Genomic DNA, 9,834 nt, shown 5'->3' on the forward strand with positions numbered 1-9,834 from the left:
TACCATTTGTCAGCTGTCAATGTCAACAAAAAAAGAAAATGTCAGTGTCAGCTGCCAATGTCAACAAAAAAACTGTCATTGTCAGCTGTCAGTGTCAACAAAAAAGAAGAAAATGTCACTGTCAGCTGTTGATGTCAACAAAAAAAAAGAAAAACTGTCATTACCATTTGTCAGCTGTCAATGTCAACAGAAAACGAAGAAACTGCCATTACCATTTGTCAGCTATATCCTAACAAAAAAAAAGAAGAAAATGTCATTATCTGAGTCCTGTGGTGGGATCACGATCAGTAGAATGGTAGAATGCTGACGTCACAAAAATAATTCTACAATCGACAATTTTGGTATCACGTTAACACGCTTGGGAAAGTAGAATCGGTGCTCGGCAATGTTCGGATATTCTACTAGCCGTGTTAAAATATCGCTTCTTCTTCTTAAAAATATTGGTCGCGTTCACCAGAATAATCCGAGTGCAATCCGATTAATTTGCGCTGAAACGCTGACAGTTTTTTTACTAGTGAACGACTGACGTTTGACATTCGATTGAGAGTGTTCTGTGTTCCATTTGTTTATGTTTTTATTCCATAGAGGTATATATTAACATAGAGGGAACCTACCTTCCGCGCTTCCTGACGACAAGATCTCATGGACTGGTTTGCTGCATCTCTTTCTAACACATTGTATCGAAAATCTATGATGACATTCAGTGTGAATATAGGCACGGAAGAGGAGGACAACTGTAGCAGCTTTACTATGCGTAAGAGTGAAACAGCACTAATCCAAATAAAAAAGATGGTGTCGTCACTTCGCTCTGAATGACACTCTCTCTATGCTAATATATAACTCTATGTTTTATTCTTTGTTTATATAATTTATAACCTAGACAGTTTTGTTTTTAAATAAAACTGAAACTGTCTAAACTAAAATGGATAATATTCTTGAAGAACTTTTGTTTGGGGACGAAATTAGCAAATGCCGTTATACATTTAGCAGATGTACCTACCTCAAATTATTCCAGAAGGATGAGATGAAATTAAATATATATAAACCATAATTCAATATCCAATTTAGAGAACATTTTCATATGTCCAGAACTACTTTCCAGGTAAAATTGTATAACAAATTAATAACATCATGTATATTATATTGTTATATTTCCAGGAACTATTTAATTGTATTGGTCATATCCACCAATTTGAAAACAGAATAATTCTATTGGAAAAAATTAATGTTTATGATGTGGATGCTAAGTAAACCAGAGAATTTGTTGCTGGGGATACGTTTGGTTTGCCAAAGAGCTCTGGACATAAGATTTTCACCCAAATAATATAGAATTACAAAAAATTGGAAATAACTAATCTTGAATATCAATGTGTATATTGAGTTTAATTTTATTGTAAATATTCTATAATATAATTTTATTGTAAATATTGTATTAACACATTTGTGGACACATCTTCATATGCAGACAGTAATTTCCCTTTGTAAGTACATGCATATTAGTCGTATCTGCGAATGGGTTAATTGTAAATCGTAATCAATAAACATTTTTTGTGAATCAATAAAAAACTGGTTTGTTTGAAAATAAATGTAGTACAAATGTGGTCATAATATTTATTTTCATGCTTAGATAAAAACTAAATGTATTGTATATATAACACAACCTTTCATATATCTTCCTCCTCCATTGTTAAGCAGAATTTGTTAACAAGAATTGTCCCTCCATTCTTTTTTTAATAAGAGGAATTTCTTCCTTAGCGTTCCTAGTATTTGGTTGTGGCTCTAAAATTGCATTTGTTTCACTGAGAGCATCTAAAAGGTCTCTCAATCCTTATTTCGTTGGACATAGCCATACTCGTAGAAATAATTCTATCTGTATTGATGGTATTATCAGAGAACAACGAACACATGGTGGTCTTCAGAGTGCTCCCAACCAACAGTACCTTATGCTGCTGCGTTTTCTTTTACTGTTTTAACCCTTATCCGGGCAAGTGGGGCTCAATAGGCCCGAAATGCCATGTCTTTTATATGGAAGTAAAATGTCTTGCCTGGATAAGTATTAAAGTGAGCTTTCTCGTTTCAGAATTTTTTATCGAATACAGCTTCAAGATAACCTAACCATGCAAAATAATTATTTTTTCCCTTTATAGGATGCCAGCAACAACTTTGTAATGTAAGATTGCTTGGAAATGTGCTTCTGTATGAGCATCATAAAGGGATGTCTACTGCATTCCCAGTTTATCTCAAGAGTTAGTTGGTTGTGATCAAAGAATCGTATTAAAAAATAGATTATATCTCCCTCTAGTTCTTTTTTCATAGTACTTATATTAAATTTGGATTATGCCTAATTCCATGAAATGACAACAAATAATATGATTGTAAATAGTTTTGAAAAAGCTGTTTAAACTGTATAATTAAATTTTTTTTAAAACATCTACTTTTAAAAATTTCGTACCTAGGCCTGGATCCCGCATACCAAAAAAAAGTTGATTAATAGCAAGCTCAAATTTGTTAATAGCTTAACGGTGTCTAGTTGGACACACTTTGATGTATAGAAACACTGGAACAGGGGAAGCCTTAATTGTGGAACGTGCCATCCTGACAAGTTTATGATTGTGAAAACTAGCAGGTTGTTTTTAAGTTTATTCAATAGCAAACTTTGTATATTATAATATATGAAAAAATTTTTGTCCGAAAAATATGTTGGGCAGTTGGCTGAAAGACTTTGGTCGATGGCCTTTTGGTACATTGTATCAATAAAGTATGTCTCTCTCTATGTTGGGCATTTTAATAATTCCGACACGTAGAACATGTCAGAGGATAGGAATTATATTGGTGATAAATAGCAGTCTAATTTTGCATGCTAATGAAAGAGTAGCAAATCAATTGGAAGTTCTGTCCGACACAACACATGAGACGTTTTTGTAGTCTGACGTTCGAAACCTGTAACCTGTTCAACAATTAAAACTTCCCGTTCCAGTGTTTGTTTTAAATTAAAACATCAAAGTTTGTCCGACTAGACACTGTTAAGCTAATAACAAATTTTCAGCTTGCTATTAATAAACTTTCTTTTGGTATGCAGGATCCAGGCCTATTAACTATTTAACTCGAGCAGATTCCATTTTACCAGCGAATATAAATCTCATTCAAAATTCGGCATATCTAGATACTTAACTTAATGAAATCTTACCAGAATAATAAACGTTTACTACAAGAACAAGAAAATTTTGATAATAAATTAAAGATTCGGTCAGCTGTAGAAAGGTTTGAACTAATAAAATGCAAATTTAGAGGATTAAAATTTGATACAGAAAATATTCGATTAACGAACATTGTGTTTTACACAATTTTATAATATAGAAGGCAATAATGTTCTGGATAAATGCAATATTGAGTAGGTATGCTAAATAAAGAAATTAATAACATAACGGTGGGTGAAGAAGAATAAAAAATTGGAAATATTATTGAAAATAACTAATATGGAGTATTATTGTATAGGTACCTACCTACCTATATTAAATTTAATTTTATTGTAGGTAAATATTAATTACAAATAGTTGGTATGCAATCAATACCAATTTTTATAAGATTTGTGAATCAATCAAAAACTGGATTGTTGGAAAATAAATGAGGTAGGTACCTACTATACAGATATTGTGTTAATATTTCTAGTAACTATATAAATAAAAAAACACAAATATTTCTAACTTAATTTAGATAATAACTATATATAGAATACATATTAATAATACTAAAATAAGAACTACAAATATTTACAATAAATTACATACAATAATTATTGTATTTATATTCAATTTTAATTAAATTATCCATTTTACTTTGAACTTAATTTTAAAGTTGGCGGGATTCAGCTATCACAGCACAATAACAAATTTAAGGCTGAATAAAATGGCGAGCGCTTCCAATCCGATTAATTCAGCGCACCGTTCACTAGTAAAAGAGCTTCCAATCCGATTGCAATCCGATTCCAAGCTCTCTGTTTGATGAACGCAACCATTGCTGTTTGACGTGTGGTTGTCTTTATTTTGTGGTGGTTGTATTCAAAAAGCTAACCTAAAGAAAGATTATTTGTGATCAGTGTTCCCAGACCTACTGAAAAATCAGTAGACCTACTGATCTCGATCCTCGTCTACTGATGGCACCCTTAAACCTACTGAAATACTAAAAATTGCTGAAATACTCAAAATCATCGTATTTTAATAGAGGGATTTGGTAAATTTAACGAAAAATCGGTTGAATCCACCGATTTTTTGAGGCATCTGGTTTGCCTTCCCACCGAATTCTACTGATTTTTCGGGGCGACATCTAGTTGTCTATGTATAAACTGATAGATTTTTGAGTCGACTTGACACTACTGAAATCTACTGATCTTTTGAAGCGACACCTACTGATCATCAAAAGTCATCTGGGATCTGGGAACACTGTTTGTGATTATTTTCAATTTGTTTATTTTTGTCTTGTGTTGTTTGGAACTATTTTATTAGAAATCACTAAATTTTTGGATTTTACCTGTGACTAGGGAACATTGTTATATTAAGGTATTTTTTCTATAAATTCCTGTTACTGTAAAGGAAAAATAACACATTAATAAGTTGTAGGTTCATATCACTTATTAATTATTATTAATATATTTTGATGTTTATATTAAATACCGATATAGTTCGACGTTCAGATGCTTCCTGCTCGGATACTTGGTCATATACAAAGAAATGAGCAATTAAGAAACGAAATAAATGGGTATAATATAGAGGAGAATAATGAGAAGGGAAAGTGACGCATTTACTTTAGGAGTTTGTAGATCTATTTATATCAACAACAGACATAGTGAACTATTTAATTATTAATTATTATTAATATATTTTGATGTTTATATTAAATACTGATATAGTTTGACGTTTAGATGCTTCCTGCTCATATACAAAGAAATGAGCAATTAAGAAACGAAATAAATAGGTATAATATAGAGGAGAATAATGAGAAGGGAAAGTGATGCATTTACTTTAGGAGTTTGTAGATTTATTTATATTAACAACAGACATGGTGAACTATTTTTTTGAGAGGCTTATACCTCATAATATGTGATAATCCGTTCATCCAAGCAGTGTTGAGCCTTCACTGTAAATTTTTACCTCACTTATTTTTATGCAATAAGTTCCTATCAAAGAGTAGTCGGTCAGAGCTATCAGTTATTTTTCGTCCGCTATAACTTTTCCCACGTGTAGCGATTCATTTTCAAACAAATTAAGTCAAAACATAAAGTGAAATGAACGTTGATGTGTATATACATTTTGTATACTAATATACTAAACACATCGGCGTACGTTTCACTTTATGCCTATATATAACTACTATATCAATTGCCCAAAATACTGTTAGCAACCGTTTAAATGATGTAACAAATTTAACAATTGAACATCTAAGTGAAGAGTCGATTATCTTTCCTACTACATTCGTTCAAAAAGAGAATTTTAAAAGAAAATTTATGCAGAAGTTTAACTTTCCTGGCTGTGTAGGGGCCATAGTTTGCACACATGTTGCTATAATTGCTCCAACGGAACGGGAACATAACTATCTTAATAGAAAAGTTATCTTTCTAAAAATGTAGAAATTGTAACACTCGTTATATAACACTACTTACTTGTAATATTATTTTATGTACTATATGCTGCCAATAATCAATTTATAAAAATAATGTATTATCACATAATATATTATATTGCAAATATCACAAAAATTTGTAGTATTTGTTGATATTTGTGTTGAAAAAACTTTGACTAACAAAATAAAGAATAAGTAAAAAATTACAATCTTTTAGGTGTGTGATCCAGACTTAAAAATTTTAAACATCGATGCTAGATGAGGAGGTGCAACACATGATGTGGAGAAACTCAAATGTAAAACTTTTTTGCAGCAGATTGTTTAAAATAGAGATCAAAGCATTTTCCATTTCTATTCTGGCAAAGATTACTTTCACTTCTTAGTTATCTTTGCTGGACGGTGAAGCTTTATATCTTATTATGAAGTATTTTGAACATAAAATTTTTGTTTTATGGATGCATTGATCAAATATCTTAAAGAAATGTTTATTTAAAGTTTCATAATAATTTTTATAAGTAGTTTAATATTATTACTTATTTTTGCACTAGAAATAATAATTGTAAAGCTTCATTGACTAATGGCCAGTTTCACCAAAGATGAATAGTAGTTTATTCGATGAATAAAATTATTCAACTGATAAAACTGACACAACTATGTTTCTCTAACGTCAAATAGTACTTATTTTATTTATTTATCAAATAAATATTTACTCTTCAAATGAATTGACGAGTTAATCTCACGTTAAATATCTATAACAAAGAAAATTTGTCAATTTAATTTTAAATTATCAAACTATTCACTGATTTATTTGTTGTTGGTGAAACTGGCCATAGAGAGTAAAATTGCATTATTTTTCAATTTACATAAATTTGTGGTTTATTTGTGATTTATTCTTTGTTCTTATTTTAGTCTTGGTATGAAACAATGTTAAGACAATACTGTGTGCTTTTTCAGTCCTATGAAAGAAAATGTTTTGGATGTAACAGAGAAGTACTACAACTTTGTTATGAAGATTTGTCTTTATGTTATTTTTATAATGTTCATGGATTATATTTGTTTTTATGTTTTCTTCAGTTTAAATAAAGTTTATGTTTTACCCATTATTGATTTTTATTTCAACCTGAAAATTATAATGATAATAGTAAGAGGATTCTGAGGTTTTTCTGCAGAAACAATGCATTTTTTGAGAAAAAATATTTCACAAAAATTAAGGTTAATTTTGTAAAAGTCAGACTGTCCTCTGTAGTTAATTTACATATATTTTTATATTGTTCTGAAGCTGCTTCTTTGTGATATCGTATGCAATATACTATTTTATTGTGAAATAATCCACGATTTAGTTAAAAATAAAATTTATTAACGTTTCAACTTCCAAGTCGGAAATCGTTATTGAAATACAAAATCTTAATTAATATTTTAGTACTCATTAATAAGTTGAATTAAAATTTATTATATTAATTTATATTTTATATTTCGATAACTGCTTCCGAAGTGGAAGTTAAAACGTCAATAAATTTCATTTTTCACTTAAATTGTGGCTTTTTTCCCAATAAAATAGTAAATCATATATTTTTATTAACTAAACTTATGCCTGGTAGCACCAACAAATCTTAAACTCAGCTCAGCTCATAGATATGGCCGCTTTAAGTTTCACTCACATTGCACCATAATTTTCGATTCTTATCTAAATAAATAAATAAATTAAATAATCCATTGTGCCAAGCTGAAAACTCATCTAAGACTCAATGATGCCACACGTACATATATTTCGCAATATGAGCTTAAGGCACGTCTAAAGTTTAAGATCTGTTGGTGCAACCAGGCATTAAACATCTTTATATAGGTAAGCTTTCAGAATACAAATAATGTGCAAAAGAATAAGCATTTTAAATTTTAATCAAAAGATTAAATTCAAACAAATTTTTATAAAAAAACTACAAATAATTTAAATAACTTATTAAAAACAATCACAGTGAAGGTCAAACTTTTTTTTATCTGCATCAACCACTAGGGTTATTAGTGGTAGGTTTATTAAACAAGTGGAGAAAATATTATATTTAAAATGAATATTAATGAATAAATTATATTTACTATAAGTATGGGTTGTTAAACAGTATATAAAATCAAAATGTACCTACAATTATGTAGAAAAAAAGTTTTATTCATCTAAGAAACATACAGTGTGTAAGTAGATACATTCACCAATCTATTTTGAGACAAAATTCTATTCTGTAGAGATTTAAGGTACCAGTATCACGAAGAAATAAAGTTGATGTCTCCAAATAAAGGAAAGCCAAACATGTTATTTAGGTTTGTTGCTTCGTTATCCTGCTATTAGTTATCTCAAAATAAAAACTAATTGTATTTTTGCAAAACAGTCACTATGAAAAACCACGAGAAACTTTCTTTACATGTCTATGAGGAAAACCGTTGATTGAAATATTATGTAAAACATATTAGTGAACATAAACAATAACAATAAACAAGACAAAAAATACGGAAGCGGGAAAAATAAATATCTGTCATATTGCCATATTGGTTCTGTTTTTGTTTATTAACATGAGAAAGAAAGAGATTAACCGTCCTTTCTACAGCTAAGAAGTGGTAGTTTGAGGAGGATTTTTATTCTACAAGGGTGGGGATAAAATTCGACTGGAAACGACCATTCTTTTCATCGTGATACCAAATTTACGCTTGCAGGCGATAATCGACGGTTGCTAGGCAACGTGACGTCAGCACTCTACCATTCTACCGATCGTGATCCCACCGCTGATTCTAATTCATTTCGACAGTCGCAATTTCATTTCGACACCGCCATGACAGCCGGAGAGTATAGCGATTCTTGGGGATATTAACCTTATCATGTTGAGACTGCTCAGAATTTGGGTTGGCGCTTCGGTTTCTTGGATTTTGTTGATAGTCTGGGAAAATTATCGAAAAAATACCATTTTTGGGAAAAATTATTTACCAGCTATTTTATTGCTAAAATCGAATCTTAAGATTGCATATATTAGTAATATGGGGTATGACAAGTCCGCAGAAAGTGTGTTATTTTATTTATAAACAAATTAGCACTCCTAAATCTTCTTTTTTTTCAATTAGTGGTCTGTAACTCCTATAATTTTTCCTTTGAGCCAAAAACACTCAAATAAAAATTCACCGTAATTTAGTTCTGCACAAAGTTATTTTTTTTCCGATTTCCTTCAACAAAAATTTTACTCAGAAAATCCGAGTTTTCCCAAAAAATCTGCCATTTTCAATTAAAATTTTAGGGAAGTACCTAATTATTTATCAATAATTAAATAATTGAAGACATGAAAGATTTATTATAGTAGATTATACAGAGGGGCTAAATTATGGAATAAATTCATTTCTTTAAAACGGACGATTTTGGAGCAAAATCCCGAAAGAGGTCGATTTTTATTTTTAAATTACAATTTTTTGGCATATATTTCATACTAGTGACGTCATCCATCTGAGCGTGATGACGTAATCGATAATTTTGTTAATGGGAATAGGGGTCGTGTGGTAGGTCATTTGAAAGGGCGTTTAATTCTCTATTCAGTAATATAAACATTAATATCATTAGGTATTTATACAGGGTTGCCAAAAAAAATTTTGAATTAAATTAATTGGCGCAAAAAGAAGAATGTATGTAATTTATTTAACTCAAAATACATTGTACTGCTGTCAGAAAATAGAAAAAAAGGTTTATTTCACAAATAAACATTTCTTTTCGCTTAAATTAAATCACAAACAGCCTCCCTCCTACCTATTGGCAGTTTGAACTTTTAATTTAAGCTAAAAGCAATGTTTATTTGCAAAATAAACATTTTTTTCTATTTTCTGACAGCAATAGAATGTATTTTGAGTTAAATAAATTACATGCATTCTTCTTCTTGCGTCAATTAATTTAATTCAAAATTTTTTTGGCCTCCCTGTATAAATAATGATATTAATGTTTATAATACTGAATAGAGCATTAAACGCCTTTGTAAATGAGCTACAACACGAACCCATATTCCTATTTAAAAAAATAATTACGTCATCACGCTCGGATGGATGACGTCACTAGTTTGAAATATATGCCAAGAAATTTAATTTAAAAATAAAAATCGACCTGTTTCGGGATTTTTCTCTAAAATCGTCCATTTTAGAGAAAATGAATTTATTCCATAATTTAGCCCCTCTCTGTATATCAGGAGACCGGCGACAATC

The 9,834-nt window shown here is 30.1% G+C and overlaps 2 long non-coding RNA genes across 2 annotated transcripts; both read left to right on the forward strand.

The window, feature by feature from the left end:
* The first annotated feature begins 267 nt into the window (after positions 1–267).
* LOC126878834 (uncharacterized) lies at positions 268–1,601 on the forward strand. Its single transcript, XR_007695823.1, has 2 exons — positions 268–1,102; positions 1,159–1,601. It is a non-coding gene; the product is annotated as an uncharacterized LOC126878834 (long non-coding RNA).
* A 2,835-nt stretch (positions 1,602–4,436) lies between these two features.
* Positions 4,437–6,716, forward strand: LOC126878842 (uncharacterized). The gene is made up of 2 exons (XR_007695832.1): positions 4,437–4,556; positions 6,526–6,716. It is a non-coding gene; the product is annotated as an uncharacterized LOC126878842 (long non-coding RNA).
* The last annotated feature ends 3,118 nt before the right edge of the window (positions 6,717–9,834 follow it).

This window comes from Diabrotica virgifera, chromosome 1, assembly GCF_917563875.1.
Source record: "Diabrotica virgifera virgifera chromosome 1, PGI_DIABVI_V3a".
NCBI lineage: Eukaryota > Metazoa > Arthropoda > Insecta > Coleoptera > Chrysomelidae > Diabrotica > Diabrotica virgifera.